General features: G+C 45.0%; 1 protein-coding gene across 6 annotated transcripts in view; it reads right to left on the bottom strand.

The window, feature by feature from the left end:
* The window catches only part of add3a (adducin 3 (gamma) a), a 271834-nt gene that overhangs the window by 94517 nt on the left and 167317 nt on the right, over nucleotides 1-10000 (bottom strand). The gene's annotated exons all lie outside the window — the stretch shown is intronic.

Raw genomic sequence — 10000 nt, 5'->3', positions numbered from 1 at the left:
GTACAGAGGGGACACACGTCTGTTGGCACGTCCCTTGGCTGCTACCACACACGCACGCACGCACGCACACACACACACACACACACACCCGTGCACCTGTCCATTCCACATACCCACATAACAGACATAGCCTCATATCCACACACACATACACACACCGCTCATGACAGGGCTATCAGAGGGGACACTCTGCTATCATTACACATGGGTACTCTTTTGCAGTCCTGTGACCACCCCCCACCCCCACGTACACACAATGCTTACCGTTATAAACACACATGCCATGGCTACCAGAGGGCAGGCTCTGCCGTCACCACCACACGTGTGCAAACAGCATTCTCTTTCACGTCCCAACACCAATAGTACCTGGTGCCCTCACATACCCCCTCATGGCCGCGCACACACACACGCGCATACACACACACACACACGCGCGCGCGCACACACGCGCGCGCGCACACGCACGCGCACACAGACGCGCGCACACACGCGCGCACACACACGCGCACACACACGCCCACACACACGCCCACACACACACCAGGGCTCGGAATTATCCTTTTTCATTACCAGCGAAAACAGCTCATAGATAGTTCATCTCTTACTGTACTAGCCAAACACACACTCCCTAATGGGTCAAAGTGGCTAGTAAGTTGGTCTTTTCTACCAGCCAAACTCGAATTTCACCGGCATTTGGCCAGTTGGCTGGTGTTAATTTAAAGCCCTGACACACACACACGCACGCACGCACGCACGCACGCACGCACGCACGCACGCACGCACGCACGCACACGCACACACACCCACTCAGCCCTGGCATGAGTGGCATGTGTGAGGTATAACAGAGGACACACACCGCCATTACCTCCACTCACCACACCAGTGGCAGCACACAGGGCACGGGGGCAAAACACTGATAGGGCCCCCCCATACACCCTGCCAAGGTTAAAATTGGGCCCTCATCAACAATATGGGAGGGCTGTGTGGGCCCCTGGGGCAAATGCCATGCTTGGCCCCCACTATAGCTCCACCCCTGACCACCACCCACCACACCATGTGTGCAAGGGTACTCTTGTAGTATGCCTTTACAGTTTCATGGCCGGATCTCTGAAACTTTGTTTCTCTCTCTTTCAACGTGTGGATGCTAACGCCTAAGCTTAGATGTCCTTTGCTGGAACCCCTTCATTCAGTATCTTTTGCAATTGCATAAAACGTCGTCCCAGAACTGGTGCCTGAGGGCTGGTGTTGAAATGCCCGTACTGTAGGTACGTAGTTACGCATGTCCTGAAAGTTTGGAGGTGCTAACTCACAGTGTCGCTGCAGCTGGCCTGAGTAAGCATGCTAGTGCTGACACATGCAGGGAGAACAGGACGGGACAGGACAGGCAGAGGTGGCTTGGGAGTGAGTGGAGTGGAGCGCGGAGAAATGACATTACTGTGGCACCTTGCACTGTGTGCCCCTTCCCCAGGGTAGTGTGTGTGTGTGTGTGTTCACGTGTGCGTGTGTGTGTGTGTGTGTGTGTGTGTGTGTGTGTGTGTGTGTGTGTGTGTGTGTGTGTGTGTGTTCACGTGTGCGTGTGTGTGTGTGTGTGTGTGTGTTACACCCACAGGACTCTGTACTGCATTATGCCACACACACACACAGTAAAAGCCCAGAACCTACACCCCTTGTGTAGCTAGGCAATGCAGAGAGAGCATATTTTGTGGCGATGCAACAAAGGCACAAAGTATGCATTCCAATATGCAGCCTTGCGTCCTCCACTTGGGCTTGTGGCCTCACGTTTTGCTGATGCCCCGCCTCTGTGGAGAAACAATTAAGTTTTCCCACTGTCAGCCTAGCCAAAACAGTTTTTGGTGGACTATTTTTCATTTACCATCCTGTTTGAAAATGAGAAATTCACTTAACAATTGAGTTTTTGCGAGATACTGAAATATAATGCTGTTGTTAGTGATGTCATCACAACATATTACTTCTTGGTATGAGGCCACAAGCACAAGTGGAGGACGAAAGGTTGCATATTGGAATGCATCCTAAATGTGTACAGTAAATGACAGTATTGATCCTCAAGAAATCATTGAAAAAAAAAAACAGTTACATTGAGTGTGCCTTTTAAATACCATACTATGGGGTGGTGTAGGGATGTAAATAAAATCGAAATGTATCGATGTATCGGAAGTGTCGGCTGGCGATTTAATCGAATCACATCGTATCGTGGGGCATTCTTAAAAGAATCGAAAAGAATCGAATCGGTGGCCCCTGTGCAATGCCCTAGCTCCATAACACAGTAGTAGTGGAAAAGTAATTGGAAAAAATCGAATCGAACCAAATCGCATCGTGGGGAATTCTTAAGTATCGGAAAAAAATCGAATCCCTGATTTAAGAAATCGATATCGTATCGTCATGAAGGCTGTGATTTACACCCCTAGGGTGGTGGTGGCTCAGATTGTAAAGGAGCCTGCGTGGTAACCAGAAGGTTGCAGGTTCCAGCGATGTGTCCTTGAGCAAGATACTTAACCCCAAGTTGCCGCTGCCACGGGTGTGTGAATGTGAGTGTGACTGGGTTAATGCGGGGCATACAATGTAAAGCGCTTTGAGTGCTCGAAGGAGTGGAAAGGCGCTATATAAATGCAGTCCATTTACCATTTACTATGCTAGTCTTTATTCTCCAAGTGTTCTTTATTTGCTATACCAAATGCCCCACCATTGTCCCCCTCCACCCCATTCTCTGTATCTCTGTTTTACCACTCTTTTCCTTCTCTCTATCCCTTTCTCAGACATTTCTTCTCTCGCTCTTTCTCAATGTACCTTACCCTTTTCTTCCACTCTCCACCCCTTTCTCTGTATCTCTCGCTCTTTCTCAGTATATCTAACTCTTTTCTTCTGGCTCTCCACTGCTTTCCCTGTATCTCTCTCTTTCTCAGTATATCTTACTCTTTTCGTCTCGCTCTCCACCCCTTTCTCTGTATCTCTCGCCCTTTTCTTCTTTTTTTCTCCTATATATGGGACTAAATGTTAGTTAATGGCACCGTGCCTTTATCTCTCTTGCCCTTTCTACCATTTTTCTCCCACACCTCTATTCCCTCCCTTTATTATTGGACTTAAATGGTGCATCCCAGGCTGCAATTGTATGCTCCATCTCTGTCCCTTTGTGCCTGTCCATTCAAGCGTGTGTAACCATACTCTTGTAGTGACTGCTCCATTTCTAGCCCTGACGGATGCTTGCTGTGTGTGCGTGTGTGTGTGTGTGTGTGTGTGTGTGTGTGTGTGTGTGTGTGTGTGTGTGTGTGTGACCATACTCTCGTAGTGACTGCTCCATTTCTGCCCTGACACAGTAGCTGTGTGTGTGTGTGTGTGTGTGTGTGCGCGCGCAATGGAGCATGGGCCTCCGCTGCAGTGACTGTTATGTAAGGCATAATGCACAGCAAAGAGAGTCAATATCACCAACTAAAAGCCACCATCATATCCGTTCTCCCTCTCTCTGTGCATGCTGGGATGGCCCATTCATGCTAAATGCTTTTTTGTGCAGCCATTGACGTGTTATCTGTTGTGCTGTCATCTATGGAAAGTCCAGTGGGACCTGAGTTTCGTTTGTGTGCATCCACGAGGGACTAAGAGAGTTGTTCTTCTCGTCTGGGATACGCTGTGTGTTACGAGTCACACACCAGTTGACATAAAAGAAAAATCTGTGACATGTTGTCACATCCCATGTGTATCCCATTAAGGACCTGGGGCTCAAAAATCACCAGCTTGGATGGATGGATTCTGAACTACATACACACACCAATGACTGTACTTTCCAAGCACATAGAATGATTCAGCAGATTTGAAACATTTTCAACAGTCAACTTTACAAATCACAAATGTCCTAATTGGAATTTCAACAGTACTCCCTGGAGGAAGAGGTGTTAACTGATACCTCAGTGTGACTTTCTGGTTAAATAAATGTCAAACAATAAAAAACAGAGACACCTACTTGGGGTCACGTCGCACCATGAGTAATAAGTCATTTTTTGGTTGTGAAATCCAACAGAGGAAAATGTTTCAAATTTGAAATTCAAAACCGTTTAGAACGGAACTTTGTCCATTTTAATGTTCGTTCATCATACACACATGCATGCACACAACTAGAGACCAACCGATTTAATCGGCCGATTTGTGCCATTTTTCAATTGATCGGCATCGGCCGATTTTCTTATTTGGCCAAGCCGATTTTAAGTCAGGCACATCTGTGGGCAGCTATCTACTTTGCATGATCAATGCTGGTGACCATCAGCGTGATGTTTCACTCTAAAAATATAGTTACGGACAATCTAAGTGAAATTTTAACAAAAAAAGGACGCAATTAATAAGTTATTGTTTTCATTAACAAAGCCATTTTAGCATGCCAATTAAGGACAATATGATAGTATATCGGCCCTAGATATCGGCAGGTCAGATCGGCCATCGGCTGAGTCTGACCGCTAAATATCGGCATCGGCCTCAGAAAAACCCATATTGGTCGGTCTCTCACACAACTGTGACTATGAAGCCAGTGCTACTGACCATCTTTACTCTGTTGGCTGTCGAGAGTTCATGTCTAATTTTGACGGCACATTTCAGTTTCTCTGCAAGCCTGTTGCTTTGCATGCCAAAAATATGCCATGGACGCGCGGCTGTGAACGTTAACTTCACATGCACATTCATTAGATGGCACTGGGTTAACCTTTGACCTCTCGTAAAGGTCACGAAGGACCTCTACCACCCACCCCAGACACCTGTGGGCTTGGCTCACATGGGTGAGCCTTAGAGACTTTGAATGATTTCACTCAAAGCTCTCTGAGCTACAGTCAAATTAGACTCATTACACCCATTAGAATTAAAAAAAATAAGTAAGGGTTAACGTTCGGCGAGAAAGTCGCTACCGTGGAATAGCAGCACGACAGAGAGAATCTTTAGACCCCGACGCGGAGCGGAGGGGTCTTGTTCTCTCTGAAGTGCTGCTATTCCACAAAGCGACCGACTCGCCGAAAGTTAACCCGCTTATTATATGGATATACTTAAATGATTCACACATGGCGGGGACATTTCTTTAGACCTATTCCTATTTAATGTTAAGATTGTTGCTGCGCAAAACAAAACAGTGCCGTTGTGGAACACCGCTAGGCAACAGCTAGGTAGCCAGGAGGACAACAGGTGTTGTCTATCACAGCAGCTGATTAGAGTGACAAAAGACCGGACCCCCTGCGGAGTGATATGAAACATGTGGCTCAGTGGCTTTAGCAGTGAACGTCTTGTTGCCATTGACAGCGGTAGCCAGGACAACGGGTGCTGTCTATCACAGCAGCTGATTAGAGTCTTGTTGAAAAGTCGCTTTAGCAGTGAAAAGTCTTGTTGCCATTGACAGCGGTCTGTTATAGACCAACCCGTCCGTTATCGAAAAATAACAGACGTCCGAACGTTGGGGAGCCCCGTTGAAATGAATGGAGCATTCGATAGATGACGTCACAACCATATAATAAAATGGGCTAATGCTGGACCCCCCTCCTCTCAGCTGTATCGTTCTCAATGCCTCCCTGGCGCTCCCTAATGCCCTGTTGTAGAGCAAAAAGCATTATGGGACACATGGGACACATTATGGTGTTAACAGTTCTTCGATTGATTACATAAAGCTTGATGATTAAAAACAACATTTTCCAAAGATGGCAAACTGGTAATGCCTGGGAAAGTCAAAATGGCACTACATCCCATGGCAACACTTTGCAAGATAACTTATATCGACGATGCTGGCACCAAATGGATAGTCCCATTACACATATTTCAATTGAATATGAGAGAGAGAGAGAGAGAGAGAGAGAGAGAGAGAGAGAGAGAGAGAGAGAGAGAGAGAGAGAGAGAGAGAGAGAGAGAGTGTGAGTGAGTGTGTGTGAAATTTCAGCATCACTGAAATTGTTTCCAAGTGTACAAATCAGGAAACCACCAAAGAGGGCAAATAAGTTCAAAGCCGCAAAGCAAGTCAAAATACACTGCAGAAACCAGTTCCTGCCTCTCTTGCCCTTGTAGCCATTTCTCATCTTCAGTTACACAAAGGCTGTGATGTCTTGCAGATGAGCATCGTGCAATGCATTAGGCGTCTCATGATATTTTGTAACTCAATCTTCTTGAGCTTTTTGCAAACGATTTTGCCACTGCCAAAGGACTTATTAAAAGAAATACGAATGATACATAGTTTATTAAGTGACGCATTGCACAAGCAAGTTGGTTATAAATACTGAACGGATTATTTTATAAGACGGTGATTGAACACATCCCATATCGATTATGCTTACACAGCTGATGTGTATCAGCAGTCCCGGAATGGGAGGGAAATGGTGCGTGTGTGTGTGCGCGCGAGTGTGTGTGTGTGTGTGTGCGTGTGTGCGTGTGTGTGTGTGTGTGTGTGTGTGTGTGTGTGTGTTCACAACCTGGGTGTGGTTAGCGGTTGCATTAAGAGTGTTCTGGTTTCTTGGTGGGGCACGTGTGGTTGCTAATCTGTCCGTTGCCACATCTAACCCCTCTGGTCTGGTGTGTGTGGTGTGTGGGTTCCTCTTTCCGACACTCATCTCAACTGCTTTTGGGTGGAGAGCTGCTAAATTTCCTTCCTTCCTGGACGGTAAAAAAAAAAAAATCTGTGTGGGTGAAATAAGGGCGTGACACCGCCAGTGTTTTTCTTTTCAGAGTCTAGAGTGGCTTCGTACAACACATTTTTCTGAGGTATGAGGTGGACTTCAGTCTTCCCTTGGCCGTTTTGTTTGAAAGTTTGGGACTTTTTGTTTAAGTTGAAAACGGAATGAGAAGGTTATGAGGTGATGAGGACAGGATCAAAGGGCATCCATGTCCCTCATGACAGGCATGTAAAAGCACCAGCACACCCAACTCCCTTTCTTGTAACAATCTTTCAAAACACAACAGCTGAAATTTCCTCTTGGCCAAGTGCTGAGAAAAAAAAAACAACAGGAACAAATAATTGATGGCGAAACCCTTCCTTTTGATGTTGAAGACTCAAGTGTTATACAGTGCCTTCAAAAAGTCTACACACCCCTCCTCAAATGTCACGTTTTTGTGATGTAAAAAAACGACAGAAAGATAAATAAATTCACAGCTTTTTCCACCTTCAGTCTAAACTATTAACCTGTACAATGCAATTGAGAAACAAGCATAAACCTTTCAATGGGAACAATAGAAAATTAAAAACTTCAATTAACATGGTTGCATAAATATACACACCCTTAAATTAATACTTAGTTGCAGCACCTTTGGCTTGTCTGGGACATTCCAAAACCTCAATATTATTCTGGTGAAGCCATTCTTTTGTAGATTTAGACGTGTGCTTAGAGAAATTGTCGTTCTGAAAGATTAGTTCCTCTGCATCTTCACCTTTCTACCAGGGGGCCCGAAGATTTTGTGCCACTACCACGGCCCCTGTGGAAATGTTCATAATTCCCTCCTCCCTTATGAAGGCCTCAGTTACAGCTGAACAAAACCAGCAAAAAAGAACAATGCTGCCACCACCATACTTTACGTTAGGTATGGTGTTATTGCGGTGATGTTTTGTGCCAAAAAAAACCTTTTGGAATTATGTCCAAAATGTTCAACCTCGGTTTCACCTGACCATAAAATATCTTCCCACATGCATTTGGGAGATTACATAAGTATTTTTTGCACAATTTACCTCACCAAGATTGGACTTTTTGGTCATAATTCAAAAGGGTATGTTTGGCGCAAAACATCACTGCAATAACACCATACCTAACGTAAAGTATGGTGGTGGCAGCATTGTTCTTTTTTGCTGTTTTTCTTCAGCTGTAACTGGGGCCTTCATTCGAGAGGAGGGATTTATGAACATTTCCACAGGGGCCTGGGTAGTGGCACAAAACCTCCGCCCCCCTGGTAGAAAGGTGAAGATGCAGAGAAACTAATCTTTCAGAACAACAATTTCTCCAAGCACACGCCTAAGTCTACAAAAGGATGGCTTCACTAGAATAAGATTGAGGTTTTGGAATAGCCTAGAGAAGCCCAAAGATGCTGCAACTAAGTATTAATTTAAGGGTGTGTATATTTATGCAACCATGTTAATTGAAGTTTTTTATTTTCTATTGTTTCCCTTTAAAGCTTTATGCTTGTTTCTCAATTGCATTGCACAGGTTAGTAGTTTAGATTGAAGGTGGAAAAAGCTGTGAATTTATTTGTCTTTCTGTCATTTTTTTACATCACAAAAACCTGACATTTGAGGTGGGGTGTGTAGACTTTTTGAAGGCACTGTACATTTTAACTGGACCAAAGGCATGTCCCTGCTGCACTCCTGTTGCTCCCTCTATCAACAATATTTGTGTAATAGGCTTGGATGGCATTCACATACACTGATATTTTCCATACAAAATACCAAGTGTGGCAGTTTTAACAGCAAAATTAAGCTTTAACTTTTGCTATTGCGACCTTTGACTCTTCAACTGTGTCTAATTTGTGCTGTTTCTTGGATCAGAGCATTTTAGCAATGTTTTAGTATTAAAAACAAACAGCAGCCTGCATTTAAAAAAACCCTGGGTAAAAAACAGAAACAGTGAAATACTGCTGTGACCTAATGTACAGGATTTAATTTAGCAAGGGGGCAGCCACAGTGTGGGAACATATTTCCTTCCCCCCTCTGTGTCACTCAATGCACAGCTGAGACGGTGTCCCCTCATGCCACAACCGAGACACCCCGTGTCCCCCTACCATTCCTCCAGGGCTAAACTGGTTATCTGGCATACAGGGCATTTTACCGGTGGGCAGACAGTCATCAGGGGCCATTTCTTTAATCTTTTGTTCATTTGTTTGCCTTCCTGTTTCAAATTTTCCGTTTGAGACCGGCCCACAATTTAGATGGGGCGGCCCGTCGGTGCATCCTTAAAGGGGTATGCCACTATTTTGGGGCTTAATACAGTTAAAATTGTTGCCCAGGGTTTATAAAAGTGCTAAAGTGTCTTATTTTTCATGTAAGCCGTTGTCTTGCTTTAAGACAAGTTAAAAGAGGGAGCATGTCGCTAAGCTAGTGAAAGTCAATGGATCCGTGTAGCATGCTACATGCTACACGGATCCATTGACTTTCACTAGCTTAGCTACATACTAGACAACGACTTTCACTAGCTTAGCTACAAACTAGACAACGCTTAACATGAAAAATAAGACACTTTATCACCTTTATAAACCCCGGCCAACGATTTTAACTGTATTAAGCCCCAAAATAGTGGCATACCCCTTTAAATATACAGTGGACTAATCCCATCCTAATTGTAGTATGGGGCTGGGGGTGAAAGGCTGGTCTCTGTAAAAACACCCCGGCCGGTTTGTGATCCCAGTCCAGCCCCAGCATTCCACCGGGTCCCCCCTACCCTTTCCACGGCCGCTTGGGTCGGTAAGACGAGACCAGCGACGCAGGGAACGCGACTAAAAATGACACGGCGAGACTGTGGAAGTATAAAAATGGAACACGTCCAAACTCGGATCACAACATCTCTCCGTGCTTGAAAATCCAAGAATCTCAGGATTAGAGACTGGCTACCTTCCCTGTCAGTGGCAACGAGGAGTGTTATAAGTCCAATTCAGGCAAAGCAAACACAAAACCAGACATACTACTTGGTCCAAAGCATTACAACATAATTCTGCTCAATCGCCTTGGGAGTAAAAACCCTTTCCGTTGGCAGTCAACTTCCTTGATTATAGAACAATCGCTAGGCTCAGTGCGAACATTAATAAGTAATACGATAATAAATGACTTCACTGCAGCATTCAGTAATTAGTCCATTCATTACTGGGCTTTTGCCTTACCACTACTTTGCGGTGGAGATATATCACTCGGATGAAGCGAAGTTGTGCTAGCAAACTGAATCTCTCTCTTACAGACATAAGAACTCACAGACATAGACACATTACATAAATAGGCCAAGAGCACATTAAAATGTGTGTGTGCGTGCACACACGAAAAGACAAACCCTCACACCACACA

This window comes from Engraulis encrasicolus, chromosome 1 (assembly GCF_034702125.1).
Source record: "Engraulis encrasicolus isolate BLACKSEA-1 chromosome 1, IST_EnEncr_1.0, whole genome shotgun sequence".
In the NCBI taxonomy this organism is placed as follows: Eukaryota; Metazoa; Chordata; class Actinopteri; order Clupeiformes; family Engraulidae; genus Engraulis; species Engraulis encrasicolus.
This window is presented reverse-complemented; position numbering and strand designations above follow the sequence as displayed.